The 24274-nt window shown below is 33.1% G+C and overlaps 1 protein-coding gene across 4 annotated transcripts in view; it reads left to right on the top strand.

Annotated features, from left to right (window-relative positions):
* The window catches only part of LOC129949207 (potassium voltage-gated channel subfamily H member 2), a 613952-nt gene that overhangs the window by 272369 nt on the left and 317309 nt on the right, over positions 1 to 24274 (top strand). For 2 of the 4 annotated variants that reach the window (XM_056060510.1, XM_056060509.1), the window contains exon 1: positions 20304 to 21944. The exons of the other annotated variants lie outside the window; for them this stretch is intronic. The gene's annotated coding sequence lies outside the window, so the exon portion shown is untranslated. Of the gene's footprint in view, positions 1 to 20303; positions 21945 to 24274 lie in introns of those variants that run through there. 4 annotated transcript variants of the gene reach the window in all.

The following is a 24274-nucleotide window of genomic DNA, read 5'->3' as shown; positions in this document are numbered from 1 at the left end:
CGAGACGTCGCATCGGTGTTGTAAGTAATTTCTTGATGACACCATGTACTTTGTTTTGCCCTCATTCACTGTTTAATTTTAGCCGCCTTTGCCTCAATACTCATAGAAGCCCCATTGACATCACGCTGAGTTCTTCCGATTATGTCGATGCCATCAGCATTTGCTAATAATTGGTCAGACTTTTGAAAGATAGTGCCTCTAGTGTTTTAATGATTAGCTCAGCATTATTCTTTCAAGGTCAATGTTAAAGAAATCGCATGACAACGCATCACCTTGCGTAAAGCCTTTTTTTAGAAAGGTTCTGTTGTTGTCAAAATTTCAAATTCTCTTTGGTCATCCCGCAAAGATGCCAAGCTCTATACAGCTCATCGTTGTAGATGCTTTGATATGCGGACTTAAAATATGTGAAAAGAAAGTGGGTGGTGTCAATTTGATGTTCTTCGTTTTTTTCCAGGATCTGCCGTAATGTGAATATTTAATCGACTATTAACTTTTCTGTCCTAAAGCCTCACTGATAAGGACCCATCAGGTTTTTGATGATAGGCTTCAGACGTTTACATATTACGGCAAAGAATATTTTGTAAGCAGTGTCAAAGAGACTGATTAATCTATATTTTGTGCAGCTAAGAGGTTCTTTTTGTTTTTGGCTACAACATTTTATAATTCGAAAAAACTTTATGCAAGGCTTTTTAAGAATATGGAATAAATTGTCACTTTTTGTTGATGCATTGACTTCTCCACAATGAACTCTTCATACGAACTATTTTCGCATAAAATCATTGTCAAATTCAAGTTGTTCTATGTTAATTTGCCTTTGTTGTAAAATCTTGGAAATAAGTTTCTATTATTTCCCGAAGTTATTATTCTCACTTTCTGTCAAGATGTTGCTCGAAAATGAGCTTCAAAATAATCTATGATTTAAAAATACATCCCTCAATGGCCTACTAATAAAGCATAAGCAACTTGTATTCACAAGTTTTGATGTTGAAGGTGGCAGTAGTGACCTAACCTATTTTAAAAAGAAGCATATCGTTTACAATCTAACTCACTTTGATATTCAAATTTATTAAAAAAGAGTTAGAGAAGTTAATCCCAAGTCAACTCAACTAATTTTGTTAGTTAAATGGAATTTTTCAATTTCTTATATTGGCAAAAATTTGCTGAGAAATTAAAAATGCACAAAAAGTTTCCACAAGACATAGATACAGGGAAAAAAGACAGCACTTTAAAAGTTTGTTGATTAATTGAATTACTATTTAGACTTTGTCCCTCAAGTTCCCAAATGAATGTATTTGTATTTCCACAGAGGCATAGCAAAAACATACAATTTACAAAGTTGAAAAAAATTGAACAAAATTAAATTATAAAGTTTAGTTTTAAACCTCAAGGGGTTGGCAAATAAAATGGTCTTCTAAATTGTTTTATGATGAACTGTTCAAAGTACATTTTTACAGCCAAAGGATATTAAGTTAGCCATCATCGTATAGCATAAAAAAAAAGGTATATGCCCTACTGAACTCATGACCAAAAGTTTTACTACTTTTATATACCGTTGATTTATCCCTTATTGTCCTCTTTTATATTTTGTATATCCTTGTTCTTATGCCCTCTGCTCCCTATGTCGTTATCCGTATCCTGTTCTCGCCATCCTGCAAAAGACCCTTTTTCCAAAAAGTTAATCTGTAAAATTTGCGTGGATATAATTAATTAGAGTGAAATAAAATGCATATACCTAACTTATGTTATATGAAATGAAACAAAATCCTTACACTATAGGAAGCTTATATATTAAGTTTTAAAGGGATGTGACGTGACTAGAAGCAATTATTTTACTATAAAAGGTAAAAGAAAAAAGCAGAAAAAGAAATGGTTGTAACTTTGGGTTGAAAATTAAGTGAAAGAGAGTAAAAACAAGGTTCAAATTTAAACGAAAAAACTTTTTGTTTTTATTTTGTTGAAAAACTCTTCTTTATTTTTATTTTTGAAAATAAGTTTACTTAAGAATGAAAAGATTGGAGTGAATTCATTTTTTAATACTGTTTTTTTTTTCTGTGGGTAAAAAGATGATGTCGTCTGAAGAAAAAGATTGTGTCCTTTGTGAATATTATGTTCACTTCAATAAATTATCGGGCAAATTTAAAAAATGTATTCAAGGACTTCTTTATACCTACCTACGCTTCAAGTAAAAATTAAAAGAGTTGTAGGTAGCTGATAATGTGGCACGTCTTCATTGACATATTAGCTATATGTATATTTGGTTGAAACCTTAAAAAATTATTTATGAGCTTTGAAAACTTTTCTATTTTGTTTGTTTGTTTTGTAAAGAAGAAGGAGTTGTCAACAGAAAAAAGGACTTTATTGGGTTTTTAACGATGAATGTTTATTTATTGAGTTGAGACCTTTTAAATGTATGAATTATTTTATTCTATTTTTTATGATTTATTTGCAAATGGTGCCAATATTTTGAATAAATGTGGTGTTATTTATCAGAAAATCGTGGTGATTGGTATTCTTATTTCAATATGTTAAACGATGTTGAAATGTTGAGTTCTGTGATTAATGGTTGAAACGACAATAAATGCTGTGTAAGATGTCTTTTTATCTTGACTTAACATCATCCAATTTTCAAAGAAATCATTTATCTTTAAATAGAGCTTGACTTTCACGATATTCGCGTCTTCAAGGCAACATGGTTTTGGAAATGACGTGTATCTTTCTGGAAGAATTGCAATTACGTCTTGAATGGGGCTGCCTCGAAATATATAATTTTGTTTTCTGATGTATGCATATCCGTTAAAAAATATTACCGTATGTAGTTGAAAAATCTACCAACGAAACACAATTACCGATTTATTTTTCAATAGTTATTGCAATTTTAAAACAAGTTCTTTATTTATTCATTTGAAAACCCGTTTAAATGTTGTGTTCTACTATTTTACAAACTTCATAATATTAAGTTTATAATACGAGGCTTTCGAAAGAAAGGGGCTCAATATGAATTCGAGTTTGATTTAACTTCCAATAGTTTGTGAAATAGTTGGCAAATACACGTCGTTGTTAATGCTTGTTAACTTTGAGTTTGTAGGTTCTCCAAGTTGGGTTATACTTAGTTTTGGAAGCTCTATAAGAGACAACAATACTTTAAGTAGATTCTTTAAAACATAATTTAACAATGAAAGTTGGTTTAAACTTGCCATTCTGATTCTAAGTTCTGATACTTTATTGGTCCAATCATAAGTTTAAGAACTCGTTCATAATAAAGTTCAAACAGAAATACTGTATCAAGTGAGAGCCTTCACGGAAATAATGTCTTAGAAAACAAAGCTCGTAGTTAATTAATCTTTCAGCAAAAAAATTCATTTCTACATTAAAAAAGGTTAAAATTGATATAATGTTAAAAAATTAGAAGATTTATTAACAGAAACATTCAAACATTATAAAAAATCATAGGAATTTAAAAAAGCATTTTTCTAGTTTTATGTTATTCTACTTAAAACTTCATACAACTTCATAAAGTAAAAGAATTGATTAATTTTCAACTTAAGTATTAATTAAAAAATAATTTTGAATGGTTCGCTATTTCGACAGCTGTTTCTTTTTAAGCTGTCAGGTTTTGAAATTTGAGATAGTTAAGAGTCATGTCATTATTATAAATGGAAAAAATAATGCATTGAATTTGTTATAGTTTACTTTTCAAAAACAGCTTAGTAAAAATTTTGCAGAAAAAGTTTCCAGACAATTTCTCAAAGAGCTTATACCTTTATACAATGTTGTAGAATCGAGTAAAGACCATTAAGATGAAATTAACGAACTCAAGTTCATACGGGTGCTGATGTACAAATTGGCCTTGTAAAATGTAAAAATGTGAATGTGAAATAATCGATACTTTTGCAAGCTATGACCTGATTCGTCATTAATTGTTGTATGACTTTTTTATAATTTGAAATTGACACTTGATAGAAATACTTCTAAAATCAGAATTTAACAATTTCCAAGCCTCCTTGGTTTGATAAAAGGCGAAGTAACTTAAGCAATAAGAAGAACAAGGCTTATAAGACGTCTACGCATAGCAGAAGGTTACGATAAACTACAAAATATTTACATTGAATTGAAACGAGAATTCGATCTTCTTATCTTAAAAACCGAGTTAAAGAAAAACCTCCTATGATAAACGCTTGGCTATATGAGAAAGCCAATTGAGACGGTCTCAATAAATTCTTCATGAACTTTAACTGGTCCCTATGCTTTCTCGATAGTGACGTGGATTCCAGTGCAGTTATGGTTATAATTTTATTTTTTTGTGGAATGAGAAATTTTATCCCGAACCCAAAAAGAACTCATGGTTTGATTCGAGGTGAAAAGAGGTTATTAAGTTCAGAGATGTAAGTTTTCGTTGTTATAAATTCAACCCGACTGAGAAAAAACCGGAATAAGTTTAATGAAGCTAGAAGGTCATATTTGACGTATCAAATTTTTGCATGATCAGAAATTAACGTAAAAAACACTACAATATCCCAAAGGTAGTACAAATTTCTGATAATTTGTGAAAAATGTACGAAACAATACATTATCATCGGTTCCAAACGCTCGGCCACAATGAAATTCCCTATGTGAGCTTGATTAATAAAGCCAATTTGCTTGCTGCACAGTTTGCTCTCAATTCGACGCTACAGGAAAATATCATGAGTCCTCCTGCTCTTGAGGGCGTAAATAATTCTATGGGACTAATTTTCTGTCGCACTCGTGCAGTTGTAAGAGCAATAAAAGACCTTGACATACACAAATCCGCTGGTATCCGGATAGAATCTAACCAATTGTTCTGAAGAATTGTTCTTCAACGCTGGCAAAACCACCAAGTACATTTTTCCATCTTTTCTACTCTACAGGTCCCTTTCCAAGTGGATGGAAAATAGCATTTGTCTAGCCTATTCCTAAAAGAGGCAAATTCTCCTCTCTCTCTAACTATCGTCCAATAGCACTAACATCCCTTTTTCCAAGATAATGGAAACGCTTATTAATTATCAGCTCAAGAAATATCTTGAAGAACGAAAGCTTCTTATTGACCGACAACATGGCTTTCGAAGCAATAGGTCCACTGGTGATCTCATGGTTTATCTCATCAAACAGTGGAACAATTCTTTACATCGTTTTGGAGAAAGTAAGATTATTGCACCTGATATTTCAAAGGCATTTGATGAAGTTTAAAACCAAGCTCTCCTATCGAAAATGCGTGCTTTTGGTATTGATGAATCTCTTCTTCGTTGGAATAGATATTTTCTTTCGAACAGTTCAATACAAGTAGTATTGAATCATTTCGAGTCTAAAATTCATAAAATAAATGCTGGTGTCTCCCAGAGTTCCGTTCTTTCTCTGACTCTTTTCCTTATATTCATAAATGATCTTTTTTCTGCCACTTCTAATCCAATAACTGTTTCGCTGATGACAGTACCTTTAGCTTTTCATATTCGTTATTAGATTCACATTCTTGTCCTTCGGATGTAGAACCTAAACGGCTCATTAAATTCTGATCTTGACAGCATTGTCCAATGAGGAGTCAGAAATCGTGTAGAGTTTAATGGTTCGAAAACTCAATTCTGTCTCCTGTCGTTAAAGCGTAAAACTCTTCCGCTGTCGCTATCTATAAGTGGCACTTCCATTCAGGTAACTAATCAACTGTTAGTACTCGGTACCTGTGTATCACATATCTGATATTGCAAAAAATGCTGCCAAGTGATTAGGATTTCTCCGACAAAGGTACAAGAAATTTTGCACCCCATCTGATTTGGCTGTAATTTACAAAGCCTTCATTTCTGTAAAGCTTGATTATAATTGGCATATCTGGGCAGGTGCCTCTAAAACAATTTATAAAATAAAAAATAAAATTCAAAAAAGGGCTTTATAAAATGATAGGGGATAGATTTATAATCGAAACATTTACATCGCTAGAACACCGCCGGAATGTTTTATGCCTTTCCTTGTTTTATCGATATTTTTACAAAAAATGTTCCATCAAATTCCATTCCACCCTTAAACAGTTCAGCTGTGATACTCGGACTAAAATGCTCAGCAGTCTTTCTTTAATCGCACATCGAGAATGTGGAATTGCTTTGTCCAACTCTGTTTTTCCCTCCCATTTTGATGTTCAGAATTTTATCACCATTGTGCACCGATATCTCCTCTTGAATTTTTCTAATTCTCACACTTTGTTTTAATATAAATATGAAAAGGGTACTAATAACCCCTTAAGTGCCTGTAAATTATAAAAAAGAGAAATAATCAATTGAATCTATAACCTTCTAACCTTCTGGTCTCATATCAAAAGCAAACAAAATTCTAGTGGTATTCCCAGCTGTAATAACAACCTTGTTTCAATATTTTCTTATTTTTAAAGTATTTGCATGTCCTTCGCAAACTATTTTGAATATTATTACGCAAGTTCTAATGTGATTACACAAAACATTTCTGTTTTGAGTAAAAGGTAATTAAATATTTCAAAAGTTGAACATGGTCTTTTCAGAATAAACAAGTCCACAATAGATTCCACCTATTGTTCTTTAAAAATGTTCTGTTTCACTTGCTGAACTCCTTTAATTGATTCGTTAGAGCTTTCTCAAGAACTGCAAATTTCTTCCAGTATGAAATAAATAGTTCTTTTATTTGTTTGCATTGGCGAAGTTTTCTTGAAACCAGTTTAGGCTTTATCTAATGTGCCTCAAGGTGGCCATCTTGGACCCCTTCTTTTCCTAATTTGTTAACATGAATTAAATCGTATTTTCCTTAATTCTAGACAACTGATTTTTGACGATAGCTTAATATTTGTTCGATGCATAAAATCTATTAATGCCTGCCATTTCCTACAAGACGATATTTCGAAACTATCCCACTGCTACACGAAAACCAATTTAATATTGTCGCTTAATGTCAATGTGTTTTTTTTGTCGCAACTTTTCTGAAATTATCTTTGACTACAAAATAGAGAACCATGTAATTGAAAGAGTTAAGAGGGAAGAAAGATCTTGTTGTAATTTTTTAACCTAAACTTAAATTTGGTAAGGTCATTGAATTTAGTGGATCTAAAGCAAACAGCATCAAACGTGGACTCCAAAGAACCTTTTACTCTCAAATACCTTTTAACCTCATATTTAATACCAATCTTGGAAAACTCCTGTTCAATTTGGACCCCTTTTTAAAATATTAATTCTAACAAAATTGAAATGGTCAAAAAAAGCTTAAAGGTTTACTAATCAGAATTTTGCCTGGAATTTCGAAGATCCATCATATATTTCTAGATGCAAACTTTTACTAATTCTTTAACTTGAAAACAGTTACAAAATCTATTCTTCGATGTTTTTAAGTGATATTTTATCTTTTTACATCAAATGGCCTTTTTTGTTGTCTTTAATATTTTGTTATGCTCCATCGTGATAACTTCCATTACGTTGTTTTAAACATGCTTTTGGAAAACCCTGTATATTAAATTTGGAAATATTAAATTCCAAACCTTCTTCAATAAAATCATTAGCGAAACTTATAGTTCAAGGTATATACACTTAATGTGAACTATTAATGCAGAATTTTTCTAAGCTTAGTCATACAAAACTAATTAAGATTGTCTTTCTCTCTCAAAAATCGTATTTCCCCAAAATAACATAAAACAAAAGACAAATATGTTATAATCATTAAAACGAAAACTTAAAAGCCTACAAAGCAAACATCATCTTCCATCTTTTTCAAGTCTTTGAAATGAACAAAACATAGAGAAAACATGGCAATTAATATAATGGTCGCTGTTATAGCCGCCTGTCAAGCAGAATACCTAAATTCCTTCTTTGCCTAACGATGCGATGGTATTTTTATTTTCTGTTGGTTTTTTTTCCAGCACCTTAATAGTCCTTAGAGGAAATAACATTTTCTCCCTTATTTTTGATTGTTGGCAAGGAAAAAGAACAAAATTAAAAATTTTGAAAGACTTCCAAAAAATTTCCTGTCTGACATTCTTGTACTTTTATTTTGGGTCCATCTGATAGGGTGTAGGAGTACAATGATAAAGATTTTATATTGTAGACCTACCAACAGGCCAACATAGTCCTTCCAATGTACACCTTTTTTTTGTATTAAAGGCAAAGGATTTAAGCCAAAAGAATTTCCAAAACAAATAAAAAAAAAGAACGGAAAGGACCAAAATAAGAACAAAGAAAATGCGAGTTTTATTTGTCTATGTTCTCCTGCTGATGGCATTATTATCAGAGTTTTTAAGCTTAACAGCCCACAGAGGCCATCAGAGAGTCAGAGAGCGAGGGATATGAAAATGGACTTGAAAATATGTTCACACCACGTTAAGGATTACTACGGACTGTCGCAATGCTAGGTTTCCTCTACTTGAAATTGAAACAACTTGTTGTACTGCTGCAGCATTTCAATTTCATTTTTTGAGCTTTCTCTGCTGTTGCTCTGAAAGGACATTGAATGCGATGTCATTTATTTTTTGTTCCTTGCTGTTCCGAAAACCACCTGATGTCGAGTTTTGTGTGTTGCCATCCATCATCATCTCCTAAAAGAAAATTACTTTTGTGAAAGTTTTTGTCATGGATTTGATGTCTTTATTTCGATTGGTTTCCAAGTTTTCCCATCGATTTCAAAGAGGTCCTGTGTACCTTTTGTTAAGGTGTTAGCCTCATTACACGATAAGAAGGAACATTATTATATAGTTACAGCAGGTCCTTTCATTGTTGTTCTGTTACCCCACCTCTGAGTGAGTAACTGTGAAGGAAAGATTTGCCCTTCAATTTCAAGTTAAAGTCACAAGGACTCTTTTTTTGTATACTTCCTTAAATTTCATACTTTCGTGTTGTTTTGTTAGCCATTATACCCTTTTATATGATTTAACGGTTAAAAAAGGGGGATTTCGAAATAAGGTTATTGGATTTGACCTATTTATTTGTATATAAACTTATAACAACTCATAATGATGGGACAAGTTATAGTTGTTGTAACCAATTGCGTGTTAAATAATATGATTTTTGTTCATTGTTGGCGTTGTTGTTTAGTCCCCCGGAAATAACTGACGGCCATTTTTTTTTTTCAATTTTTTGTGGTTCTGTCATGACATGCAATGAACATGCGAAGATTTATACAAAATAATTTTTAGATATTATTTATTTATCATGTTTAGAAATTGTTTTTAAGTAGAACATTGTGGTTAAAATGAAATATCACTTTAATGATTTAATTCCGTGTAGAATCCTTTCCTTTTTTTTTAAATATTAATTGAAGTGAAAAATAGAAGAGAAAATGTCTCTAAAGTTAATTGAAAAGTCGTTCAAAAATAATTTCACAACATAGATCATGTTAAAAAAAGGGGGAAGTCTATCTATTACAATATTGTTGTTGCTAAAGTTGAGTTGTTTGCCTGTGAGTAAATTTGACTCTCACTTTAGAAGATTTATTAGAGGATAACCATTAATAATTTTAATAGTCTTTAGGAGTTTATATAAAAGAGACTATGTAAAATAGCAATTTTACAAAATAATACTTTTTTATTTGCCAAGCTTTTGAAAAACACCTTGGCAAATGTTTTAGTAATAAAATTGCCTTTGAATCATTCAATAAACTTGTTTAAGCTTCTTTCTAAGAAAAAATCATTGTCAATTTACTTCACGTTACTCATAAATTGTTCCGCATGATAAATACAAAGTTTTGTAAAACCTTGATCCTGGATTTACTCAGAATTTTTAAAGCGAATAAAATATAGTAAGAAAAAAGTACGTATACGCCAAAGTATCCCATTTCAAATTTTGTTTTATATTTTAAATAGGTCAAATACATTGGTTCTTAATTCTTGAAAATTCAAATATCCGGAAAAATAAACATTCATTCAGGGGTAAGCTAATGGGCATTCTTACGAGCTCAAGCGTTGAAACTGTTTAAAGGGATAAATGCAGTTGGTTATTTGACCAGCGCGCCATTCATTAGCTGCTAATTTATCTATGAAACTAGAACATAATCGATTGTTGTTATTTATTATGGTTTTTTAGGTATAAATAGATTCTAGTTGCTGGTTAAAGCTCATAAAAAGAAGCCTGACAAAAGTCAAATTACACAATCTTCTGTCCCAAATGACATCCCTTAAGAGTAAGCTAATAATTTCAGCTGTGGACTGTTGATGCCAAAAACACAAATTCGAGTTAAAACAACGATACAATGGAAACATTGAAATGAAGTGAAAATCGTCTAGGTTCTGAACCTTTTTCACTGTCTTAATTTGTTGATGTAACCCATTGTTCCAGACATAGGATAATGCACCACCTCGCTGTTAAAAATTATTTGATGGAAATGACCCTAAAATAGATAGACATTCTTATTCTAGCCATGTATCAGCAATTCAAACATCTCAAGAGTTTATATATTGAGGGTCTTGAAGCCACACAAAACCTCCCTTGAACATTAACTAAAAACATTATGTTTGTAGAGTTTTCTAATGAAAAGTTTCATTTGCGTAGCCAGGTTTTTAAAATGTTTTAATTTTTTTGAGATTCAAGAGAATTTTTAAAGAGACATTTAAGTTTGAAGTAGCCTTTAATATATTTCAATGGCATAGTCACTGATAAAGCTTCGGTTCCCATCGATCATCGAAATGAAGGATTAGTGAGCGCAGTTAATAGAAGTGCTGCTTTTTTAGGAAGACGCTCATCAGTCATTTTAAGGACAATACTTGTGTAGTCAACTTGAAATTTAAGGGTTTTAATAAATATTGGCGATATACCGGTTTCCAGCATAAGCATGTAGTTCGGAGAAGTTTTTCTGCGGTATTATATTTTTTACTACCCCACACTTGGGTTTCATACATTTGAGATGTCTTTCCATGTTGTTATTTTTTGTGATAATGATCCCTAACTATTTGTTTTTCTTAACGACTTCGATTCTCTCATTGTTAAATGTCCACCGCTCTTGCCCACCATAATATTCGAATTCTCTAGATTGACAACTAATTTCCCCGTTCTGCAATACTCACTAAGTTTATTAATCTTTAGTTGCAGCGATTGTGAGTACGCAAACAACACTATGTCATCTGCAAAAAGTAGGGCCTTGATATTCCACTCCACCCGGCAAACAATCGGTCGGTAGTATCGTCAACAAAAAGTGCAAGTAAGCTTGGACTTAACATGCAACCTTGCCTCATCGTTTTAAACCAATCGGAAACGTTTTCTCCGTCCCATACAGCTGCTTTAGTATCCATATAGATGTTTTGGAGTACGCGTCCAAACTTATATGACATTTCTATTCTATACAACTTATACATAAAAGCATTTCGGTCTATTGTGTCGAAAGCTGCCTTAAAATCAACGAAAAAAAACATATAGTTTCTTGTTTGGGTACAAGAAGAAAACAGCGATACTACGTAAAACAAAAATATTGTCTACGGTGGAATATCATTGTCCAAATCCAGCTTGAAATTCCTTTAATAGCTTGTATGAGTCAATATACGTTCTAAGTTTACTGTGCAAAACCGCAGTAAATATTTAGTATGATGCATTCAAGAAAGAATGCAGAATTTAATTCGAGACAGTTCGAATAATATAAGTTCTATTGTACTAAGTAATGGTAATGAAAAGATTTCAAATCCCATAGAAGTCGCGAACGAATTTAGTAAGTATTTTGAGTCGGTAGTAGTTTTAACGTCGTGAGAAACTTTTCTGAGAATCAAATTTCACAAAGCAATAGTTTCTTCTTTGATCCAATTACGGGACTTGATGTTTTAAAAACTATTAATTCTCTTAATAACTCTTTTTCGCATGGCAGAGATAATTTATCAAATATAGTTCTAAAACGAATCGGATTGAACATAGTTGAACATAGTTCACATATTTTCAACCTAAGCATTAATACAGGTATATTTCCAGATGAACTTAAGGTTGGTATAGTTATTCATCTTTTCAAGAAAGGAAAAAAGAACTATCTGTTTTCAGCTAATCGGAATTTTTATCATTTGAGGAAACACTGCTCCTAGGAAATGTCCTACCTGTTCGTCATTTATTTTATTTTAAAGTCCTCAAAGTGTTTTTTAAAAGGTCAGGTTATCTGCAAAGTCCGATTTCGGACCTTAGAAATCTTCGCAGCAACTCTGCTTACTTGGTCAATATTAACTTTAGACCAACTATAACTATAGACCAATTTCCTTGCTGTCTTCAATTTCCAAGGTTTTCGAAAAACTTATCAAAACTAGAATGCTTGCTTATCTTAATAGAATCAATTTTTTTAGTCCGATGCAATTCGGTTTTAGAACTGGACGATCTACGGAAGATGCTCTTCTAGATTTTTTTTGTATTCTGCAAAGTGGTTTAGATCGTAAATATCACTGTACTGAATTGTTTCTTAAAGTTTATTTTTGTATTGAATTCTGTTGATGAATAATAATGTTTAATAATAATGTTTAATTGTAATAACCTTTAATTGTACACCCCACACAAACAATGTATTAATTAGATGTGCCATTTACACTATTTTTTTTTCTTAAATAAATTATGGCCTAACTATTTTTATTTATATATAAACTATTAAGGATTACCATGTAGTTTTTTTGTTAATAAGAATAAAGAAATTTGAAATTGAATTGAATTGAATTGAAGAAATTCCTTTAAAGTTTGCAGGGTCCATTGTACTACCTTTTTTCTGGATGGGAAACATTACAGCTTCCTTAAATTATTGTGGTATCATTCTGTGATCCATGATGTTGTTAAATATGTCCATTCTCTTGTTGATTAGCTCGTCCCACCCATACTTGTAGAATTCCGAAAGTATTCCATCGGAACTAGCAGCTTTACCATCCTTGAGCCCTTTAATGGATGCATTTACCTCATCCCTCTGGATTGTTCCGCCTAAAAGTTCCTCGTTAAAAACTGGTTGTGCAAATTGAATCGTATACCTGCTCGTAGACAAGTGATTAAACAGTCCGAAATAATGCATTTTAAGAGTCTCACAATTGAGATTTCTATTAATACCATAAACCTTGACATTTATTTTTGAGATTTCTTCTAGAACTCACTCGTGGTCTTACAACTAACTAGGCTTTTAGCTTCATTTTCATAGTGAGATAATTTTTTCTCCTAACACAATTTTTTAAATTTCCGGTTCAGTAGGAGGCTCGCCGAGTATTATGTAATGTAATGTAATGCATATTTCTAAGGCATTTTTGGAAAAGAAAAATTTGTCCATCGCATCTTTTCTCAAGCTAGATGAGATTTCAACTCACGATCTAGAAGTCATTGAACAATTTCTTTTATACCTTTTTCAACTGTGATAATTTAAGATGAACTATGGGTTTTTTGGCAATGGTAGATTTTGGAACCCCGTGGCTGCCATTCTGTTTTGATGACATTTGTCAAATCCTTTGTTTATTATTTAATTATATATGCCAAATCATAACGGCAAGTTACACAATTGAACAGCGCGTTGAATCAATAGAACTTTATAAAAAAAATGAGTGTTCGTCAACGCAAAGGTACCACGCATTGCCCCCAATTCACGGGTGACGTCGTTGCCCTCCACTGTCGACGTTTGGTAGTGAAATTTGAGACGAGCGGTTCAGTAAACTATCAGCCAACACCAGTACGTTCAAAGAACGCAAGATCGCCACGGTCTCTGAAAGTGTACAGCAGAATCCGAGATAGACTATTAAAAGCCCTGCACACGAACTCGGCCTTCGCAGAGTTCAACTTGGCGAATTTGTCGTCGAGAATTGAGCCTTTATCCGAACAAGGTCCAACTGACATAGGAGCTCAAAGTTTACCATAGACAACGCCGTTTGGAAGAGGACCCCAATTTTGGCCGGAAATTAATCTATAGTGAAGGGGCATTGGTGATAACAAATTTGCCTTTTATGGGACAACACCAACCCTCATGAGTTTCAAAAGGTGATTATGCATCCTGAAAAAATTACCGTTCGGTGTGGATTTTGGGTCAGCGCGGCGGAGTAATGCGTCCGCATTCTTTTGAAAAGGACCATAATGTTAGTAAGTTAGACGGTCTCCGTCAACAGCGAGCGCTGCATAACTATGATAACTAATTCCTTATGGGCCAAATTGAACCATATGGACCTAGACGAAATGTGGCTCCAAGTGGATTGCACAACTTGCCACACACCAAACGCCACAACGACACCTATACACAACGTTTACCCGCCCTTATTAAAAAAAAACTCTAATACTTCAACCTGTGATAAATCTGACGGTATGATGAAGACTTTGATCTATTACAAAATTTTACTTATGTGACTGATTTGAAATTATCGTTACAAATCAGCAAGGTTTTACGAAGGAGCATTCTCTTTGTTACTTCAGTAAGTCGTTTAAAAAACTGTCACATCAAAGTTTTCTTGTTATGTTCATAAATCGGGATTAAATTAAACATTTTGAAAATCGTTATTTATTGATTTTATCATACTCTGTACTTGTCAATGGTTGTAAATGAAACAAGTTCAAAGTTAATTCTAAACTTTCATTTAATGAAAGATTGACTGAAGCTAAGTCTCATATTCTACCTTCTCAATCATTTTAGAGTCTTCCATTCGGATTTTTTGGCGATCAAAGAAGTCAGGACTTCAAGAAATTTCTGGACTCTGTTTCTACAAACACTATAGCAGTCCATATTGGTGGATCATCTCTAAAGGAGATGGCGGAACGGTTTAATATTCACCATTGCTTAGTACCGGGCCATAGAGACATTTCAGGAAAGAGCAACTCATTCTACCACGTTTATCTAATGCTGACATACCAACCGCTACATGTAAACTATTGCCAATACAAGGCTCTGTGAAGAAGTCGGTGTCATAACCGGGCATTGCCTAATAGAAAAGCACGCCACGAGGGTAGTCGTATTCTCAAATGACTTTTGTTGAAGCTGTATGGTTGAGGTAAAGGAGAAAACTGTTCCTCCTCCTCTAAACATGCCCTGCTCTAGCTCAAAAACGCAAGAATTACCTAGGGGAATTCTTCTATAACGATCTCAATCATATTAACATTATCAGTCCATCACGTTTTGTAAGGGACTCAAACTGGTTTCATTGAACTTAGTAGAAGGCCTCAAGATTAATGTGGTATCACATTAAACTGGCCTAAGTGTGTCCCACTCCATCACTTAAATAAACCCTGAACTTCCATAAGGTAGTCATTTAGGACCTATTCTCTTTATTTAATTTAAAAACTGTTAAATGTGTGTTTTAATGAACTTTAAGTGCATTATTTTTGTAGTACCCGTAGCGTGATGGTTAGTTCGTTGGACTGTCATGCAAGGGGTCTTGCGTTCAATCCCTGCCTGTTCCACCTTAATTTAAAAAAAAAAAGTTTTCGCGGGTACTGCCTCTTGCAAGAAATTGACAAGTCCTTCAAGAGTAGTTCTTGTCATGAAAAGTGCTTTATCAAATTAGCCGTTCGTATTCGGCATATAAACTGTAGGTCCCTTCCATTCCTGAGAACATTACTCGCATACAGGAATGGTTGAAAGTTGTAAGTCACTAGGCTCTGGTTCTTCATGGACTGTTGCGTTACATAATTTAATTTGCAGACGATGTTACAATTTTTAAAATTATCTCAAGTTCTCGTTGATAAACATTAAACTATTAGCTTCTAGAGAAAGCTTTCCAAAATTTGTTTATAAAGATTTGCGCTAAGGGAGTTAGGGTAGGTTAATTATAACGATCTTCCACTTATGTTTTTGTTTATTGTTAAATTAATAAAGTGGAAGTATTGACTCTTTGCACTTTCTGTCTCGTGTCAACTTTGACACGTGAGGTATTTAATCGATTGTTTATGTATTCCAAACTATTGGACTAATTATGATAAATGTTCTCATTTGATTATCATGTTTAAATTATTTAATTACTTTAATATTAAATATATTAACTTGTTTGACTAAAGAGTGAAATTTAAATCAACTTTTTTGACAACTGCTAATGTCTATAGAATGTAAACGAGCTGTGTAAAGCTAGTTCTTAGCTGATTTTAAATAAATAAATAAATTAAGTAAGCTTTCACTATTAAAGCTGTACATATTTTTACATTTTCCAAGTAGAAACTGTATTAAAACTGGAACTGTATACGTTTAAAAAACTCTTTAAAACAGTTTTCAGTTTTGCTATAAAACTTTCGTGGTCGTGTCAATTTTCAAAAGGGAAATTGCAAGTTTAATTTTGTGATTTATTTTATGCCTTAACTAAAGCCTTTTTTTATATGGTCACGTGAAAGATTAGGTCTATGTTCATTCAATCATTTTTGTGTTAATATATAAACAAACATGTAGAAATAACACCCGCATGCATACAACTTGTGTCTACATAATCAATTAAAACTTACGTGTAAATTGCCATAATTATACCACAACAAACTATAAATTATTCTTTTGTAGGAAAACTGAATTTTTGATATTTTCATTGGGAAATGACAACAAAAACACAGTCCTATTTCAATTATACCTAATTATTTCCTACAAAAAGGAGACAAAATCGTTATCCTTCCCTTTCTACATTCTCAAAATTTATTATACTCCATACAAAACAAAAATACTGTGCGAACATGAGGATATACATTTATTAAAGAAAATCACTGCCCTTTTCTTTATATACTCACTTAGTAATTATTTCTTGAAGACGTGTGTTTGGCAAAAGTCTTTACTCTACCATATAGCGCCAACTTATAACGTTCTGTATGTATACATAACACACAATGTACCTATAATCTTAAAACATCGATAGTTATTAGGAAGAAAAAAAAATCTTCCTAGACCACCCTCAAGCCTCAAATAATCGGATCTATAATAGGTAAAAGTTTGTATATATCTTGTGACCAACTGTCAGTTACGTTAATAATATGATTTTCACCCAACACGTGAAGAAAATGTTACCAAATGAGCACTTTCATGGTTGCCATGTGTTTTTTGATACAAAAATCTTTAAACGATTTTTAAATAAATCAACATTTGAAAATACATTTTGAAGCAAAATATTTCGGTGCGTGATTTCAGTTAAGCTAAAGTTCCTTTTTTGATAAGCGCTGTATTTAAAGGGTAATACCCTTATAATGTCTTAACACCCTGCGAATAATTGGGAAAAGAATATGATTAGAAAGGAGATGCTGAGAAATTACAATGAGTGATTAATATTAAGCCATTTAACATTCGTGAAGTGCAACATAACTAAGAATCTCTGTACTGAAAAGAACTTCTGAAATTGGGATAATGGATAGACTGATAAGCGTTCCTAGAAGCACGGGTCTTATAGGTTTAAGTATGACTTAAGATAGGTTTTCTATTTGCAAAAAAATTAAGATATTGTATCTTTTATTCACCGGTTTTTATGTCGGTGTTATACTTTTCATTCGAGATAAACTCTTTATTCTCAAGTTTTAAAAGAAGATCCTGCTTCCAATTTTTTAACTATTTCTCCTCTGGCAACCCCAAAAGTTATGACGGTTGTTTTAAGCTTTTTCACACAAACACTGTTACAAAATAACAAGCCTTTCAAATATTATTAGTGTATAAGTCTATGTATGGTGAATTGCATAAGATACACATTGAAATAAAAGAAAACCAAAGGTATGAATGTTTCACCCCACATTAACCATAGGTAGACATTGAAAGGAACAATATAGTCTTCTTCTTATAGTTGGACTTGAATTCTTTCCTATTTCAGTTACAACAACATAACATAATATAGAAAAATTCACAACAACAACAAAATATAAAGAATGAAAAAGTATAAAACCTAAAGGTGAACACAAAAAAAACATGAAATGAATAAGGGTGCAGTCAACTTAGGCACAAGAGAGAAATGAAATAATAATACCTTTTTCCAATGGCTTAAAGGTTCCCTTAGAGTTGCGATATGGGGCGGTGTTGTTTTAAGATTTTAGCGCCATTTTTCAACTTCACAATAATTCCATGTTATGTGATAGCGATGGGTGTGGATTCTTTTAATAAATTCTTGTTTTGATTTAATAAGACCACTATTTGGATGATACCTTGAAATTAACACCTAAAGGAAAATCCTTTGGGCCTTTCTTAATCCCTGAATTTTTAAACTTTCCTTGACATCAAACATAGAAGAAATTCACGAAAGCCCCTAATTCCTCGAGAACTCACAAAATAAAATAACTATCACAAAATTACAATTCCTGTTCAAATTAGTTAAAAACTTTTATAAGGGTTGTAAAAAATCATAGACGAATTTTAATGAAAATTATAATTCAAATGTGAAACTATCACACCTAAAATAAAATTTTATAATTGCTTTCAAATCTCTTACAAGGTTTTCCAATAAGAGGTTTCGATTTGATATGTATCATATCTTTTTTTTGACTGTTTTCTCACACACCCACTATCTTTAAGGTTTTGAATCGATTATGGAGCATTGGAAAAGACCTTATATTCCACTTGACTTTTAAGAAAAAATCGAAGCATGTGAGATCACAGGATCTCGCTGACTAATTGTTGTCTCTTCCTTTGTTGCTCAGGTGTCGCATAGCCACTTTTTTATTAAATGGTAACAATTTCAATTCATCGTTCCATTTTAGAAATGGCTCATTTTTCACTTGTCAATTGTCTTCTCAAAAGATCACATCTTCAAAAGCGACAGCTGCCCAAATGGCTCCTTAATTGATTTTGAACGCAATCAAAAAGCGGTACCGTAGCCAAATAAATAAAGTTGGAAATTTTCGGTAGCCACAGAAGATTCCTTTCCAATCAAATTCATTCAATTCTGTTTAAGAATATAACCTTAAATTTGGAGTAGGATCTACTCACTTCTGTCTTGTGGTGTCTAAGAATTTTATTTGTATTTTCTAATTCCCAATGGCACACTGACCTCTCTTATTTCTCTCGGAGGTCAAAAATTCATATCTTTTTTGGCGCGTGTCGTTTTTTGTTTTGTTGTTATAAGAACTTTATGAAGGCTACAATTTCCTTCTTATTATAGTCCAAGGTCAAACTTTTTCTCAAATATAAATATTTTGTATCAGATTAAAAAAGAAACAAGTTTTATGGCCAATAAAACAACTGCAGCAATATGTGATAAATAAAATATAAACAACTTCACGTGTCGCATTTTATTTGAAAACATTATGAACTTACGTATACGTATTTTGAAACTTTGCCAGTTTTATACTCCCTATAATGTTGCTGCGTTTTTAGTTTTTTTTTCTTTCTGCAAACACTCCAACGAGACTAATGTACTTTTTTAAGGAAATCTCCTTAACCTTAGGAAAAATACAACCATAAACACTTTAACAGGTTTGATATTCAGTCTTTGGCTTCTCTAAAATTAAAAATCTCTTAGCTTTTAAGATGTGCGTTTTATCTTTATCATCATAAATGAGTTTTTTTTTTTCATCATAAATGAGTTTTTGTGAAAGGTCTCACGTTGGGCGCCAGTTAATTTGTTTGTGTTTTTATTGTTTTCATACATCTTCTGCACCAAATGAAGTTTTTAATTGCTTCAGCTATAAACAATTTCATGATCGTTATGATGAAATCTTCTGTGATTTATTTTTGAGTGTAAAAATATGAAATATTTCAATCTGATAAAAACTTCTTAAGTAAGAAACTTTACATGACGAATGGTACCTATTGGGTATTAAAAGTTCACCGAACTTCTACTTCTTCTTCTTCAAATACCTCTAACTTCTTGATATCTCACATTTCAGAGCTCTAAAAAGGGTGATAACTTGTCTGGTTGTTATTCTTATATGTCACAAGATACCTATGATTTCAGAACTTCAAAATAAAACCATACCCACCACTGTCAGTGACCGTTAAATTCACGGGCAATCGACAACACTATTTCAAACCAGACAACAAAAAACATAAAATACATCCCCAAAAACACACACACAGACACACACACAAAATTTATTTATAACATAAAATAAAAGCTTTCACCTTTCTACTACATTTACACCATACAATCTTTAACTGAACTCAAAGCATTTTCACAACAGGAAAATGCTCTCAATCTCTTTTTTTCTCACTCTCACCGTCTCTCTTATGTTGGAAAATCAACCTGTTTTCTCTCCTCACCACATCAATCGGTACAAAATACCAAAGACAGAGGAGCAGAAAAACAGTTGATTTTTGCAACTAAACTTAGTGAACAACATAGTTTCATGCCTCAGCTCAGATTATAACGGTCAGTGAGGGTGGAAAATTCGTCACCACCATTATCGTCTTCGTTGTCGTCTGTCTTCTTTGTCGAACGGTGTATCGTCGTCGTCGTCCGCGTCGTCGGGCTTTGTTTTTCCTATTAACGGCGGCAGTTTTCCACTATTATTTTGTTTGCTTTTATCTATATTCTACATAAATAATGAAAAATCAAAGAAAAAGGATACAAAAACCTATTCACACATAAAAAAAAACGGGGCATGGTGAATGTGATTAAAGTAAAACTACGTAAAATTAAATAAATTCTATCTACACAATTCTATAACATCAACTCTTCCAGGATATTATTTCTGCAATTTCCTTCGCAATAGAATTTCGTGTCTTTGCTGTCCTTACAAAATACACACACACAAACACAATCGAAAACCAAGAAATACCTATACTCGCACATACACACACAGAAATATTAAAAAAAAACACCCTTTGACATAGCAGCAGCTTGTTCTTCCTTCAGCTGTCATTTTCTTCAACTCGAACTCACATAATACGGCGAAGGTTTGTTCGTTGGTTGGTTGGTTCGTTCGTTATCGTTGTCCTCGAATCCTGGTTTGGCGTCTATAACGATGAGCGCGAAGTGGGTGTAGTTTCCTTTTTGTTTGTGTTATCCATTGAAAAAAGGGATATGAATGACGTCATTGATGTGTACACACTATCACGTCATCAGTGAAAAATAAAAAATTAAACAAATCCTTAAAAAATAGTTGAAGGTTGAATTAAAATCCTTGTTCCTTTATCGAACTCGAACTGAAGAAGAAGAAATTAAAAAAAAAAAACGCGGCGAATTGCATTTAAAAATAAAAATATATTCAAGCCAAGGAACTCATTCGGGCAAATTCCAAAATCCATCAAAATAGTGTGTAGTTGTGTGTGATTAATTTTTAATCACACTCATACTCTCTTAAACAACTCCTTACACACTATCACACTATCACTACGTTATAACCGCAAGGAAGTTTTAGTGTGCCTGTGCCTATGCCTTTTGCTTGCCTTTCCTTGCCTAGATCCTGATTCTAGCCTGATGTGCATCCGTTCCGCTGTGAAACAATCGTTTTATCTTCGTGTTTTTGTTTTTGTATTTTGATTGTGGCAGATAAAAAGCGACAAAAAAAACCAAAGGAATGAAAAATAATTAAAATCTTGTGAGATATGAATTCGTCATAAATATTAAATGCATTATGTCCGTGTCCTGTATTAAGGACAATGACGATGGCGGCGGTTGTGGCGGTGGTGTACGCGCGGTAATTGAAATGTCAAGTGGAATAATATCTTTTTATTTTGAATAAGAAAATCTAATCTAAATCAAAAAAAAGGATCTTCATAGCAACAAAACCAAAAAAGACAATAAAAAAGGATAAAAAAGGTCCTTTTTTCATTGTTTTGGAAATTGAAATTCAGTGTGTGTGTGTGGAAAAAAGAAAAAAATCAGTGTATGTAAACAAATTAAACTAAGTGCAGTTGAAGGACTACCTCCTCATCTCACACCCACTGCACTTACACTCCCATCTATCAGCTGAAAGGATGCAACGGATAAATTTGTAAAAATCAAAACAAAAAAGGATATTCACCATAAAAAGCAGATAAACGCTATACATTCTTACATAACTCTTTTTCTTCTTGGATAAAAAACAAAGAAAAACCAGCCTGACTGTTAAAACAGAAGAAACATCCTTAGAAAAGTGCGTTATCCTGTTTAAAAATTAAAACAAATAACTAGGTCTTTTCTACACCTACGTTCATCCTTGGTAAGGACCTCTAATTATTATTATTATTACCTATGTTCTGTGTGTGATGTTGAGCATAACCATTTATGGGTAACTTTAAGGAAAACAAAATAAATAAATAGACCCACCTTAAAGTATAAAAATAAAACACCCACCTGTTTCTGGGTAGGAAGGAATAACCGTATATACGTACTTCCTGCATAAATGCCAGTTGCCAGAGTGCCTTTCGCCAGAGGCGTTGTGATAATAATGGACTTTGCCAGGAAGAGAAGGTCTATATTAGCTAAAATGTTACCCAATGTCGGGGGTATGTATGTTTTATGTAGGGTATGTTGGGTGTCCTGTGACGGGTCTAGCTATAGGCCCGTAGGTAGTGACTATATAGTGATTCAAAGTCCAGGCATAGGTGACAGTGATAAATGATGGTGTTAAAGTTTAAAATTACACAGAAATCTAGGTACCTGCTGACTTTAACTTTTATTCGTTTTCGTGGCTATGTTCGAGTTGGAGCACAAGGGTTTTGTGTCCTGTTTTCGTGGTGAACTTGAATAAAAACAGATAGAGGACCTGAAATTCTGAATTTATTATTATTATCCTTATTTTTTTTCTCTTTTCGCTCTTCTCTGTCTGTTGACGTACAATTTTTCTCGGCAAAGAACAATTTTTGTGAATTTTCCGGATTGTTACCTTACCTTTTTTTTCTCAAAAAGGTGTCTCTCTGCATGTGTTTTGTATGTTCACAGGACCTTTCCACATCTTGTCTTTGGTGATACCTTCCTTCTATTAAAGTGAGGATTTTCTGATTCTATTTGCTGTACACGTTCAGAATAGAAATAGAATATTATTTATGGAAATTATGTATCATACACATTTTTACAAGAAGCTATAAATTAAGGAGTTTATTTCGATACACAGTATAATTTAGGATCCTTTTCCTTTCTTAACCCTCGGTCTGACCCCTGGGTCTGGCCAGGCATTTTTCGTTTTCAAATGTAAATTTAATGCATTTCTAGTTTAGCTAGCAACTTGTGCTTTCAGGTAGCTTCCTAAAATTTTATTGGCTATCGATTTATAAGAATATTGGATTTGAAAATTCCTTACAAAGGATCTTATAAGGACTTTAAAAAAGTACACCTTCGGACCGACACATGGGCCTAGCCAGACCCCTATTGATTTTGTACAAAAATCAATGGAATATGTATTTTAAAAGTTTACAGACTGCATTTTGTTTTTACCAAGCACATACAAAATGTTGTGGCGTTCTGATGCCTTGCCTATATTCCGAGCAGCTATGTCTTATAAGCGTTTCCTTGCCTTATCACGATATATACGTTTTGATGATGGTCGCACGCGTGAGTTCCGTCAAAGATCAGATAAAGCTGCCCCTATTCGCGATATATGGAATTTCTTGAACGAGAACCTCGCAAAAAACTATGAACCACATGAGACGATAACTGTAGACGAACAACTCTTTCCTTATCGGGGTAAGACTAAATTTACTCAGTTTATACCGTCAAAACCAGCAAAATATGGAATTAAAATTTGGTGGGCATGTGATTCAAAAACAAAATATCCTTTGGAAGGAAAACTTTACACTGGCAGAGGCGAAGGAGAGGAGCGTGAATCAAATCAAGGGCAGAATGTTTTACTACAACTTGCAAATCGGTACAGTAATACCGGTCGAACTCTAGTAGCTGACAATTTTTTTACCACTTTGGAAGGCACGAAGCGACTTGCTGGTATTGGGCTTGCATTTGTTGGCACAGTTCGATCAAATAAAAGATTTTTACCAGAAGAAATGAAGAAGAATTCTTCGCGTCCTTTACTTTCTTCTCTTTTTGGGTTTCATGAAAACTTGGTATCAGTGTGTAGCTATGTGCCAAAAAAGAACAAGGCTGTAAATTTACTTTCAACAGTTCATTACTCAAAAGATTGTAGAGGCGAAGCGATGAAACCGGAAGCGATTCTTTTTTATAATTCAAACAAGGCAGGCGTCGATTGCATGGATCAAATGGTTACCCATTTCACTTCAAAACGACCAACCAGACGATGGACATATGCTTTTTTTTGCAACATGTTAGATGTCATGGCATTAGCTGCTTATTGCATCTGCAAAGAACTGGATGGACTAAACAAAAAGGACGCTAGGCGCACTTTTCTGTCTACACTTTCCAAATCATTGGTTCTTGGAAACGTGGAGAATCGAATGAACAATGTTCATATTATATCGCAGTTTAGTCCTCGTTCGGCAATTGAAGCATTTTTTGGTAAGCCAATTAAACCTCCAGCTATTAACGTTATGGATGCCCATACCAGCGGGGCTGATACTCTAAAAGGGCGGCGAGATTGTA

This window comes from Eupeodes corollae, chromosome 3, assembly GCF_945859685.1.
Source record: "Eupeodes corollae chromosome 3, idEupCoro1.1, whole genome shotgun sequence".
NCBI lineage: Eukaryota > Metazoa > Arthropoda > Insecta > Diptera > Syrphidae > Eupeodes > Eupeodes corollae.
Note: the sequence above shows the minus strand (reverse complement) of the source record. Positions and strands in the feature narration are given on the sequence as shown.